Source organism: Protopterus annectens, chromosome 1.part0 (genome assembly GCF_019279795.1).
Source record: "Protopterus annectens isolate FY-2018-M chromosome 1.part0, PAN1.0, whole genome shotgun sequence".
In the NCBI taxonomy this organism is placed as follows: domain Eukaryota; kingdom Metazoa; phylum Chordata; order Ceratodontiformes; family Protopteridae; genus Protopterus; species Protopterus annectens.
The window spans coordinates 472,850,197-472,863,735 of NC_056725.1; the positions used below are offsets into that span (position 1 = coordinate 472,850,197).

A 13,539-nucleotide genomic window follows, 5' to 3' on the forward strand; every position below is an offset into this window, starting at 1 on the left:
GGGTAAGTCCACTAGGTAGGCAGAAATGCCTCTTTGTGGAGGTGGCCTGGAATTACTTGGTTAAGTGACTTGCTAGGCAGTCCTGCCTGGTTACTCCCTAAAAGCAGTACTTGGATTAATGGTTTGCCAGATTCACAAAATATGTAAATGATGTGTTAATAAATTAACAATTTAAACACAAACTTTGGCAAACTATTTATGATATTCTGTTCCTGATGAAGTACACAGTAGACTCACCAAATAGATAAATGTAAAATAAATTTTCCTACATTTACCCAAGATTGTGCGTCAGGGCTGGTAACTCGGCACGTAAAAATCCACTACCAAACATTAGCAGACCGGAGTTCCGCTGTGGCAACCCCTAACCGGGATAAGCCGAAAGACACAACAACAATAACCAAAAGGTGTGTGTGTGTGTGTGTGTGTGTGTGTGTGTGTGTGTGTGTGTTTACATAGATATATATATATATATATATATATATATATATATATATATATACACACACACAAACACACACGTGCACACACTCTTCAGGAGAGATTCTGAATGCCATAAAACCAACTTAATCCTTTTTTCTAAACACAGGTTATATTACTGAATATGTCATTAATATCAGTATATGCAATTTGTTGTTAGGGCATTTTTATTGCTGTAAGAGACTGTTCAGAAAGTAGTTTCCTTAGTAAAATTAGGAGGAGGACGGCAGAATTTTGCAGATCCACATATTCCTACTGTCTGTCCTGCTTTTATTCTCATTGCTCATTGGAAATAATAGCACTCAGGCTTGAAGTGCCTGAATCATATTTTACCTGGGATGGTTCACGCTTATGCTGGAAAACATTTAAGGCTTCTAGAGCGTGGAACTAGGATGGACAGACAAGACACAGACCTGAGGAAGCAGTTGTTGGGATAGATAGAATATACAAATAAATGGACAACAAAAAATAACTGAAATTTTTGTGTGTGATTTGATGGGCAGTGTCTTAATGTCACTAGTGCTAATTTACTGGTGTCTGTTAATTTGCATGTATTTATGTACTTCAGCTGCTAAAGGTTTGCAGAAGTGTCTGGAAATATCAGAGGTTTTACCCATGGACTGCCTGCACCTGAGTATGGTGGGAAAGGGGGCGCTGAAAACAGTACTGATAAAATATATTAAAATAAGAGTCTCTTTAAACTTGAGAGGGAGCAGAGAGGGTTACCATCAGTGAAGATGCAAGGGGAAAGCAAAAAGTAGAAAGAGAAAATAAGATAATAGACAAATAAAAGACAGAAGACGAAGTGGTGCACAGAAAATGATGCTTTGCTATACCAGAATCCTAGGTTGGAAAAGTCTATTGCTTATTACACTAGAAGGAGGCTCTAACACTGTAATTATAATAAGTAAAATCAGCAGAAAAAAATGACTGGGTTGTGGTGATACTGAGAGTCAGGGAATAGCAAAGGTACAGGGAAGCCAAAGGAATTGGGGGGGCGGCAGTGCATATCTAGGATGTGGGGGGGGGACTGTTGACAAGGAAAAAAGAAGGGCAGACTGGGGTTACAGAAAACACAGAATGAAAATTTGGTGGCTGTTTTATACAGACCACCAGACTTTGGACAGAGAAATGATGACTATCTCAGCATCTAGATCAGATGGACAAAGTAGAGGAGAATTTTATTTACAGAAGACGTTACCCTTCCAGCTTTGAACTGACAGGTGTCTACATTCAGAATAAAGAAGGAGAAAAACTAATAAAGGTCCACTTGGAAGCCAGATATGAGAAAACATCATGCAAATTATGGAGAAAGGAGAACATCTGACTAAATTTTCAGATGACTGTAAGCTAGGAGCAGTCACTGAATTGCTGCATGACTTACCCATTCTGCAGGAAGATTGTCTCAAATAAATGACTGGTGTCAAAATCATGGCCTTATACTTAATGCCAACAAATGCATTACTGTATTCTTTGAGAAGTCATCTACCCCACGGAACTACTACATTGACAATACTTCCCTAAACGTTGACCCAGTTGTTCAGGATTTGGGAAATTATGTGGACAGTGACCTAACTTTTGACAAATGTGTCTGTTGCAAGAAAATCCTTCTGTATTTGCACAGCTTATAAACAAAGGATTTTGTTTAGATCTAGGGATGTCGTACTTCCCTTTACTCTGCCCTTATTAAGCCAGTCATTTAATATAATGCCCCCTTTGGCTTGTATCTGTCCAGACACATCTAACAGCTAAACACACACACAGATACCTTGCTAAAAGGCCTAAACAACATGGATTTACTGCACATCAGCAAATCAAGTGGCATCAGAAATACTTTATCTAGGGATCTTAACCTCTTCTGCAACATGAACAGAACGGCTTGGACGGACAGATTTATTTTGCAGAGAATACCATTACTGTGGAACATACTTCCTACCCACATAAAACAAAGTTCATCACTGTCCATTTTCAAGCAGAAATTAGATCTATGGATGGAAAAAAGTTACCCAGACTGCCCCCTGTACTACTAATGGACTGTGACAGCTTCTAAATGCTTTATATCATGCATGGGTCCCCTCAAATTATCTATGGCATGATCCTAGTTATTATTCTTAGGGGTAATATATAATTATCAGCCATGGGATTGGTAAGGCCGACCTATAACCAAATGAGATAGGTTATTGAGTGCAAAAAGGGAAATTGGATAGGCTTAAAATAGCCTGCAAGTGCAGCTAACCTAGTACTTATCTATGAACCTATCTTTGACCTAGTCATCACCACCACTGAAATTGAAATGACAGGATAACAGGGGAGAGGGACTGGGCAGCAGAAATCATTCTATACCTAGCTTCAGAATCCATGATCCATTTATTACTGCCTAAAAGTGCCACAAATCAAGGACAGGGGTCTGTAACTACAAGGCAAGAGACTACATCCTGTTGAGAAACTCTGTGACAAATAATATGAAAAGGATGGAAAGTAACAATGGCTGAGAAGCTGTGATGCTGCATTAAGGTATAGAATCAAGTCCTGTAGCGTTTGGAAAGTGGACGCAGATGTCCTGGCCAAATGAAGGTGTAAACGATGGAGTAGATAACGATTCAAGGCTAACTCATTACAGCCGAGTGACATCTACAGGCGTTTCTGCAGTTACCTCCTACTGCTCCTCTAGGTGTCAAATATTGCCTGTTCATATTTGCATTAATAATTCCAAAACCATGTTACCTTCAAGCAGGACGTCGGGAGGCATACGCACTGTACTGATTTCAGTACAACTTCTTAGAAGAGGGGGTAGCATTAAAAAAAAAAAAAAGTATGTGTTTTTAAAGGTTGTTGGCTCCTTTAAGGGGGATATGAGCCAGTCGGAAATGAGCTCACGTCATGTCCGGCTGGCCGCGAGCGGGAAAGAAGACGATCGCAAATGGATTATTTATCGCGAGCGGGAAATGTGAAGATGGAAGGCAATCGAGTGTCATGAACAGATTTTCAGGTAAGGTGTGTGTGCATGTGTGTGTGTGTGTGTGTGTGTGTGTGTGTGTGTGTGTGTGTGTGTGTGTGTGTGTGTGTGTGTGTCTCTGGGGTTTGCATACATAATGTAGCTTGATTTTGATCACTTGCCATCCCTTTAGCAGTGATCAATATATGAGGCGCCATATCAACTTGCACATCTGTCTGCAGATATTTCACAAAGTGCCGAACACATCAGTCCCACCATCCTACATGAACTGATGTCACAGGGGATCTCCCTATCTTATTGCCTGTTTCAAAACTAAATAAATATCCCTTCATGTTATTTTTTTCTCTTAATATTTCTACAAAATGTGGAAATAAGAACATGTCTTATGGCTTGCAATATCTAACTTACCATTCAGCCCAAATATGCACCTGATTTAAATGCTGTGTTTTATACTTTCCTGATTATTTTACACTTGTTTGTGTTGATAAACTGAAGGCAGATTGTATCTATCCAAAAGCAAAACTTGTACAAGAGTGTATTTCAGCCCACCTACCTCTCAGCCCCTCAGTCCAGCCACCTACCCATCCTATAACTCATCAAAGCTTTGTAGCTCTCTAGCTTACCTCATTTTCTCTTGACTGTTTCCTGTCCAGTATCTTCACCTTCATCCAATCGCATTTCCCTCTGCTGTTTGCACAATGGCTGTCCCAGACTTTTTTTCTCTCCTCTCATTTCATTGTCTTTCTTTTCTTTTCTTCTTAGTTGCAACACCATCCTGATCCAATTCTCATCCATTTCATAGTGTTTCTCTATTTTTTTTAATGCAACATAGGCAATTTATTCCTCAATGGCAATAGGCACTTTATTTGTAGATGAAACCATGAAATATAAAGTTGTTTGCTAGCAGCAGCCTCTTCATTAGTTACAGATTTCTTTAATGTGGAATTATGTAGATGGCTTTTACTAGTTCAGAGATTGTGCATATTTACTGATACTGGTGGACTGTAGAAGTTTGAGTAGACTTTTATGATGGAAATGTTATGAATTGGGTTGTTTTGTCTTTATTGGTGCATGCATTTTGTTTCATTGTTTACTGGAAAAATGTTCAAACCAATAAATTTAAAACGCTCTCTAACAACTATACTGTATTGTACAAGGAATATAATTTAATACAGTCAGGAAGGTGTATCAAAGAGCACGTGTATGTTTCATGTGCAAGGGGCCTATGATTTGAAAACAGCTCAAAGTTAATCTTTATCTGCCACTGGCAAAATGTATTTTCTTTGAATGTGGGTTTCAATGCTGTTTCAATGAATGTGAGTTTCAAGGGCAGAGAAGTTTTAATGCAAGTCTAGTTTCATTGTGAGACTACATTGCTTTGTTTGGCAGATATTTATTGGTGTTTGTACTGTAAAATGCAAAATAAAACTTTTCTGGCAAATCATTTAGGAATGAAGTCACTAAATAATGACCGACATTAAGTTTCAGATGTCACAATCTTCAGAAAAATGCATGCTAAAGCAAGACCTGTTATTCTATCAACTGTCTTATGTTTATACAAGATCAATTTTTAGTACTGTTTGTATGTTCCCCCAATATATTTGGCCTTGTCCAGATTTCCTGCATTAAGAGGTTGAGAGGTATGTGCAAATAAATCGCTTTATAGAATTAGGAATATCCAAACCTCTCAACTGTCCCCAATTTTGGCTCAAAATGTTGCTCTCCCCCTTATAATCTCTCAGCAAAATAGCAATTTTGGAAGAAAACGTGGAGGGTTTACAATTATAGATAACTGTAATGATCAGAGTTATACATTACTTTTATTTCAGAAATGCATGTAGATTCTCTAATTTTGTCAGCTGCTCAAGTTAACAGTGCTCATATTAAAATGGTGTCCCTTCTTTGACAGGTTCCCAGCTGTATTGTGTGGCAATTTTATATTTTTGCATCACATTTTTGGTCCGTTTTTCATAAAACTGCGTTTTTCTGGCAAATTAGCAGCAAATCATTAAAGACTGAAGTTAGAAAATAATGGCAGACATTTGAGTTTCAGATTTCATACCTTTCAGAAAATTCATACTAATGCAAGACCTACTACTATTCTGTTATCTTTCTAAGTTTATAAGAGCAATGTTTAAAAAAAAAATGTCCTTATTTTTGGGCCTTTGCCTCATTTTTATTTATGGGTTTGTTGCTCTAAGAGGTTGAGAGGTAGGTGTGTGTGTGTGTGTGTGTGTGTGTGTGTGTGTGTGTGTGTGTGTGTGTGTGTGTGTGTGTGTGTGGTAGGTAGGTAGCATACCTCTCAACTGGCCACATTTTGCAGAATGTCCAGATTTTTGCCCCATATTTTTTGTCTGTTCCTCATAAATTTTGTGATTTTCTAGAAAATCATTGAAGGCTGAAGTTGCTAAATAATGACAGACATTTGAGTTTCAGACTTCACGTCCTTTAGAAAAATTCATACTAGCACAAATCCTGTTATTTTAGCAATGTTCTCATACTAGCACAAATCCTGTTATTCTAGCAACTTTTTCATACTAGCACAAATCCTGTTATTCTAGCAACTTTCTAAGTTCATGAGAGCATTTTTAATATCTGTCCCTGTTTATTTTAGGCTTTGTCCATATTTCTTGCACTAAGAGGTAGGTAGGGGTGTATGTGAGAATGAAACACCCTAGTTAGGGGTAGCAGGTGGTTAGTAATTTACTCAAAACATGTACCTTAGTTACAGAAAACAAAAGCATGAATCCTCTACCCCAACTACCATGCTGCATTTATCAAAGAACTGACTTTCAGGTTCATTTTCAAGTCAAGGAACTGAGTTTGAGTGAATCTATATTATATTACTGAAGAGGCATTACAGCGAATGCCTCTTCATCAACACTAAAAGAGCAAACCGTGAATTACGAGAATGGCCGTAGCTTGGCTGGGGACGGGGGGGGTAGCAGTTTGAGAGCTGTAAGTGCAAATTTGAAAATCCTAGCTACACCCCTGCCTACAAGGTATCAGAATATTTTATCTTGAAGCATACATGTTGGCAAACACAATTGCATTGAAATATGACCTCTGTCAGTGACTAAATGTTAGTGCTGTAAGGTGATAACTTAATTTTTTAAAGGCTGAAACCACACCCACTGGGAGTTAAAGGTACACACTCAAAACAGCTCTCCTGGAGGGAATGAGTGCAAATGCTATGTTTCAGAAAGAAAGACAGGGATCTGTAAAACATTGCCAAAAGCCGTGCTGTAGTGTATACAGATAGAAGAGTTCAAAGATGCCTGGAAAAGATAGAAACAAGTAGGGAAGAGTCAGACAAAGGGCATCTGCAGAAGGGCTAGCTGTCGGACTTAGACTTTGTCATTCTTTTCCTTCAGCATTGCATACATAGTTTTGCAATGTACTTGTTTCTTTGCTAACACTTGTTCCGCTGGTACTACAGGATACATTTGTTTACTGGTGTAGCTTACTTTAAAACCCATATTATTTCAGCCTGTATCTATGATCCAGTGGGATGAAGACTGGACCATCATGTTGCAGTGTCAAAGCTGCCATTGCAGACCTATGACAGTAGCAGTAGACATGCATACTGTCTACTGCTGCTGAGAATTAGAGATACAGGTCCCTGGTGGCTGGACAAAGGTGATGACTGTACAGGTTGTACAGTAAACAACCACTATGTGTATATTTATACAAACGAGTATGTAGGTAAGCAAAATATGGCATTCGTCAGAGTGCGCATTCAACAGAGGAACTGCTGACATCACTGGGAGTAGGACTGAAAACTGAGTGAAACTTTACTTTAGGGGAAGAGAGAATAAAAAAAGCATTGTGCAATTGGTCCCATGGCCATAAAGTGCATCTTACAGGAATAAAAGCTTTCCATAGTTATGATTGACTTCAACAATTGGCTAAGCTTATGGTGTCATTCTAAGGGGATACAGTATCTGTCTGCCTGGGATGACATGATCGACAAACCACGATGCTTTGCCAGAGATGGCCTGCACCTATCGCCCTTGGGATTCTGGATACTGGTTAAGGCTCTTGCCACCCCTATAGTGCCTTTTTTAGGCAAGATTCAAATGACAAATTCACCACCATAACAGGTACAAGCAAGCAAAATCTGAGGGTAATGCTACTCAATGCTAGAAGTCTAAACCTCAAAATGCACTCACTCGAGGCACTCCTTAAAATGGAGAACATCAACATCTGTGCAGTGACAGAGACCTGGTTCAAGGCTCCAGAGAGCACCCCTGCATTACCAGGCTATAATTCATACCACACCTTTCAGCCACCTAACTTGGACCGAAGCACTAAAGGCAGAGGCGTGTCCATATTCATTAAGGATATCCACACCTCCAGGCTAGTTGCTCATCATAATGCATCTGAGATTATCTAAGTGCAACTAACTCAGGGCAAGACTGCAATGCAAATTGTAGCTTGCTACAGATCACCCACCATGCCCCAAGATTCCAACTCCTCATTTCTTGATACACTGGAAAATATTAGGGTACAGCTTAACACCCTAATAATGGGTGATTTCAACTACCCCACCATTAACTAGGAAAACTACTCGTACCAACTCTTGTGCTCAACGTTTTCTGGAATTCATAAATTCCAATGCTTTGGATCAACTTATCCACATCCGCACCAGGGGCAGCAATATCCTAAACCTGGTCATTACCAACATGAGTAACCGGTGTTTCACACCAGAGGTCAATTCCTCGTTGGTCAGATCCGACCACAAGCAAATCACTCTAGACATCCACATCCCAGCCCCACCCCCCATTAAGGAAACCACCGTAAAAAATTTCTCCAAAGCCAACTTTATACTTCTTAAGACAGAAGTGGCAAACTTCATAACACCCATGCTGATGGGCAATAGAGATAAGACTGCTGAATCCTATGCAATTGCACTTTATAAGCACTTACACGAGTACATGGATCGTGCAATCCCTAACAGAACCAAGACGCTATGCTCCAAAAAAAGGAAGCCAATCTGGTGGTCCCCTGCTATAAACAAACTCTACAACAGAAGAAAGAAACTGTTGCAAAAAAAGAATAAAATCCCATGACTGGAGGAACTCCGTGGTCAGCCTCAGTAAGAAGCTGAGATCCCTCATAAAATCCTCCAAAGCTAGTTATGAAAACAAAATCACCACTGATTCTAAAGACAGCCACAAAGCATTTTATAGCTATGTCAAGAATCTCAATGGCAACACTCAGATCTGCTCTGAGTTACAGCACAATGGCACTAAATATACAGAACCAACTGATATTGCCAACATCCTGGTAGATAGGTTCAGTGCTAACTTTACCCCTCTCTCATCCCCTAAAGGGCCTATCTCTATACCGGAAGAATGCAAAGTACCTGTAATCACGGCTGCACAGGTAAAAAACACACTCTCCAAAGCCAAGAACACAACATCCATGAGACATGACAACATCCCAGGCTGCGTTCTACATGAACTACAGAAAAACTGGCACCCCACCTAAGTACCATGTTCAATCATAGCCTCACCTCAGGCTTTGTGCCCACTGAATGGTGCACAGCAACGGTTATCCCACTCCACAAAGGGGGAGCCACCACAGACCCTGGGAACTACCACCCCATTAGCCTGACAAGCCTGGTCTGCATGGCTATGGAGTGCATCATCATGGAACTTATAAACAATGACATTGGTAATCTCCAAACTCTGGACCCTACCCAGTTCGGGTTTGTAAAAGGCAGATCATGTCTCCTAAACCTAATAGACTTCTTTGAAGCGGTCACCAAAGCTGTAGATGAAGGTAAGGTGGTACACACAGCCTATCTAGATCTCGCCAAGGCTTTCGACACCATCCCCCACTCTGGAATTATAGACAAACTCACTAAACTAGGTATAAATCCCTATGTCACAAGATGGGTTGCCAACTGGCTCACTGAAAGTAGCAGACTCTAAATCCAACTTCAGACCAATGACAAGTGGAGTACCACAGGGTTCAGTCCTAGGTCCTCTCCTGTTTGGTATCTACTTCTCTGAAGTACAGGCTAACACAGAAGGTCTTTGGCTAACAAAGTTCGCAGATGACTGCAAACTAGGAGCCATAATCAAATCTTCTAACGATGTGGATATCCTACAAAAGGACCTCACTGAGACAGATGCCTGGTGTCAAAGGCATGGCCTCAAGCTCAATGCCAAAAATTGCATTGTCATTCCTTTTGGTAAAAACTCTGTACCCATGAACTACCTCATAGGCGGTAGTCTACTTAACACCGAAAGTGTGATAAGAGACCTTGGGACACAGGTGGACAGTAGTCTTTCCTTTGATAATCACATCGCCACAGTAGTCAGGAAATCCTTCTACGTGGCAAACCTCATCACAAAAGGTTTCTCATCCAGGAAAAAGAGGTCATTGTTCCCCTCTACTCATCACTCATTAGACCCATTATAGAGTACAACACCCCTTTTGGTATGTACCTCACAAGACATCTACAACAACTGGAAAGGCCACAGAAATACCTCACAAAGAGGATTACTGGCCTCAAACAGATGCCCTACACAGACCGTCTCAAAAAACTCCAACTTTACTCTGTCGCATATCGCCTACTCAGAGGCGATCTCTGCCTAACATACAAAGCTATGTCAAACCCAGAGCTGTTGGACATGCTCCACATAAAGAAATCCAAACCGCTCCGAGCTACACGCTCTAGGGACCTAAACCTTGTCACCACAATAAACAGAACATGCTGGAGGGATAGATTCCTGTCTCAGAGACTTCCCATACTCTGGAACAAACCACCTATCTATATCAAACAAAGCTCCTCATTAGCACTCTTCAAGAAAAATCTTGATGACTGGATGGGAGATAGGAAATTCACCCCGGGGATCACTTCTGTGACTCTGCTTGACAGGGGCACAGGAAAATAATTTTCTTGGGTGGCAAAAGCCAGGGTACCGTTTGACTAGGCTTATATAGGCCCTAGGGACAATAGCCTAGTACCTACCTATGAACCTATGATAGGTTTAACAGTTCCAAAACTTTGTTTTTGTATTCCTTCTGCATACAAGGAGCTGTGTTTCTCTAGATACTACTGCAAAGTGAATGGCTTGTTGACATTTGGACCATTTCATTAAAGAATAAATATCATTATTGATGTCTCCTTTCTTATCTTTACTGAAACAGCATCAGTGATTTTTTAATCTGTATAGTCTCAAGATTTCTACTCCATTGGCCCATCATACCAAGAGTGGTTAAATGTGCTCTGCACCACTGTTTACATGAAGAGCTTAAATGCTTGGCCCACCACAACTTGAAGACTTCTCAGGACAAATTAAAGGACCTGCTCTGCTTCTCAAAACCTGTCCCTCATAAACTGTAAGGTTAGTTCTTTAGTTCCCATCCCGGAAACCCATCAGTGAAGCAAAGAATTGTACAGGCTGTAGGCCACATTAAAGGTGGGAAAAGTTTTGAAATGATTTATTGTGGTCTCATTTTTTTATATCACAAAAACCTGGCATTTTAACAAGGCTGTGTACACTTTTTATATCCACTGTGTGTATGTGTGTGTGTGTTTGTGTGTGTGTGTGTGTGTGTGTATATATATATATATATATATATATATATATATATATATATATATATATGATTATGTTAGTAATTTTTATACAGAATAGTTTAGCCTTGTAACTTTACCTAATTTCTCAGACCGTTAGACCTGTTTTAGATATCTGTTTGTTTTTTCTTATAAGAGATGCTAGCAATGGTTCTGGTGTATTTATCAGTAATTTATGAAGCATATTTGATCTCTAAAACATATCCTTTCAAGGCTTTCATACTTTCTAATGGCTGGGATGGGAATGTTGTGTCTGCAACAGGAAAAGGAGAGTCGGATAAGGCCAGACTAGACTCATGCCGGCAAAGAGCACTTTTACATGTACAGAGTTAAACACACAATAGTACTGACTTAAAAAATGAATAGTACATACTTCTGAGATGTACTCCACAGATTAAATAATAAAAACATGCAGCTCTGGCTTGAATAAGTAAGGATTCATTTTGCGTAATGCATCACACACCACACCTGAAGTTTTGGACTCATTTGTGGTTGGACATTAAAATTGTTTGGTACTGAAGCTTTGTTGGGCTTGGCATGTTAATCCGTTTCAATTACTCTGACCATTCCTTGGCATGGAATAAAAGTCATTTCTCATAAAATTACACTGCCCATTAATGCAAATTCTTTTCTGACTCAGGGCTAAAGTAAAAAAATTACTTTGTTTTATGATTTTTATGAGTGTTAACAGACTCTAGCATGTTTTGCCTTTCTTTTTAGCAGGTAAAGAAGCAATGAGAAGAGGTGTAGGGTGTGTACCCAAGGTGCAGTAAACAATAATCAGAAGTTGTATAAACACATTGCAATATTAGCATACTGACCGCATTAATGCGTATGTTGCTAAAAACTCATTTATTTATTTATTTGTCTGAGTATTACTTCTGTTAACCTTTTAGATGCAGTAGACAAAAATGCCAGTTTTAGACATAAAAAAGGGGGAAGTGGACTAAGCTTTCCCAAAAGGCAACTCTTGCAGTGGCTTATTAGCAAAACTGTAACACTGTTATCTAGTTTACTGTATGTTAATGTAATAAAGCTAAGGTTGCAAAGATTGGATCAGTACCATCTCCTTGACAAGAGCTGCATAGTACCATACAAGGTCCATTTCCTGTACGCAGCAATAAGTAGGAGAAAAGCAGTAGAAAATTTCACATTTGGAGTACAAAGTTATGGTAGCTATTGCCTCACTCATTGTGCATATTGTCTGTGCCATGTAAGAGTTCTCCAATACCTTTTCAAAGTAGAAAATTGTACAATTTGTGGAAAACCATGTGGGACTGTGTGCTTAGAGTTGAGTCGTGCTGTCACTAGTAATGGAGTTGAAGCTGAAGGAAGTTAGCTTATGTTAGCTGAAGGAATCTGATACATAAGAAGTCTAAGAAAGTCCTGGGTCCACTCCTCTCCTGTTTGGTATCTACTTCTCTGAAGTCCAGGCCAATACGAAGGGATTCTGGCTGACAAAGTTTGCAGACGATTGCAAGTTGGGAGCTATTATTAACTCCCCAAGTGATGTTGACATCCTACAGAATGGCCTCACTGTGACCGACTGGTGTCAGAACCATGGCCTTAAGCTCAATGCCAAGAAATGTGTCGTCATCCCCTTTGGGAAAAACCGGGTTCCCATGAATTACCACATTAATGGTAGTCCACTGAACATAGAAGGCGTTATAAGAGATCTGGGAACACAGGTTGACAGCAGCCTCTCTTTTTATCACCACATTGCCACTGTGGTCAGAAAGTCCTTCTATGTGGCACATCTCATTACTAAGGGTTTTGCATCCAGGAAGAAAGAGGTCATTGTCTCCCTCTACTGTTCCCTCATTAGGCCAATCATCGAGTACAATGCCCCATTTGGCATGTACCTCACTAGACACCTGCAGCAACTGGAGAGGCCACAAACGTACCTCACAAAGAGGATCCTAGGCCTTAAACACTTGTCCTATATAGAGAGACTCAAAAAACTACAACTATTCTCTGTCTCATATCGCCTACTTAGAGGCGATGTCTGCTTGACTTACAAAGCCATGTCTGACCCAGCTCTGTTAGAAATGCTACATCTAAAGAAATCCCAATCCCTCCACACCACATGCTCCAGAGACATCATCCTCATTACCACAATTTATAGAACATGCTGGAGGGACACGTTCATAACCCAGAGACTGCCCATGCTATGAAACACACTTCCCATACATGTCAAGCAGAGCACCTCACTGACCCTCTTCAAGAGGAATCTTGATGAGTGGATGGTATACAGAAAATTCACCCCGGGGATAACACCAGTGACTCTACTCGACAGAAGCACTGGGAACTAAGGTCAGGTGGCACTATGCCAGGGTAATCCTATGGCTAGGCTTGTAAATGCCCCTGGGCCATTAGCCTAGTACACACCTATGAACCGATGAACACATAATATGCAGTGAATTATATAACTGTATAAAATTCCATATTTTAATGGCTGTTCTTTACCACTGATATCATCACCTTTAACAAATGCATTCTTTTTTTTGTGAAT

At 40.0% G+C, this 13,539-nt stretch overlaps 1 protein-coding gene across 5 annotated transcripts in view; it reads left to right on the plus strand.

Moving 5' to 3' along the window:
* IQSEC2 (IQ motif and Sec7 domain ArfGEF 2) overlaps window positions 1-13,539 on the plus strand; it is a 575,830-nt gene that overhangs the window by 171,791 nt on the left and 390,500 nt on the right. The window lies entirely within an intron of this gene.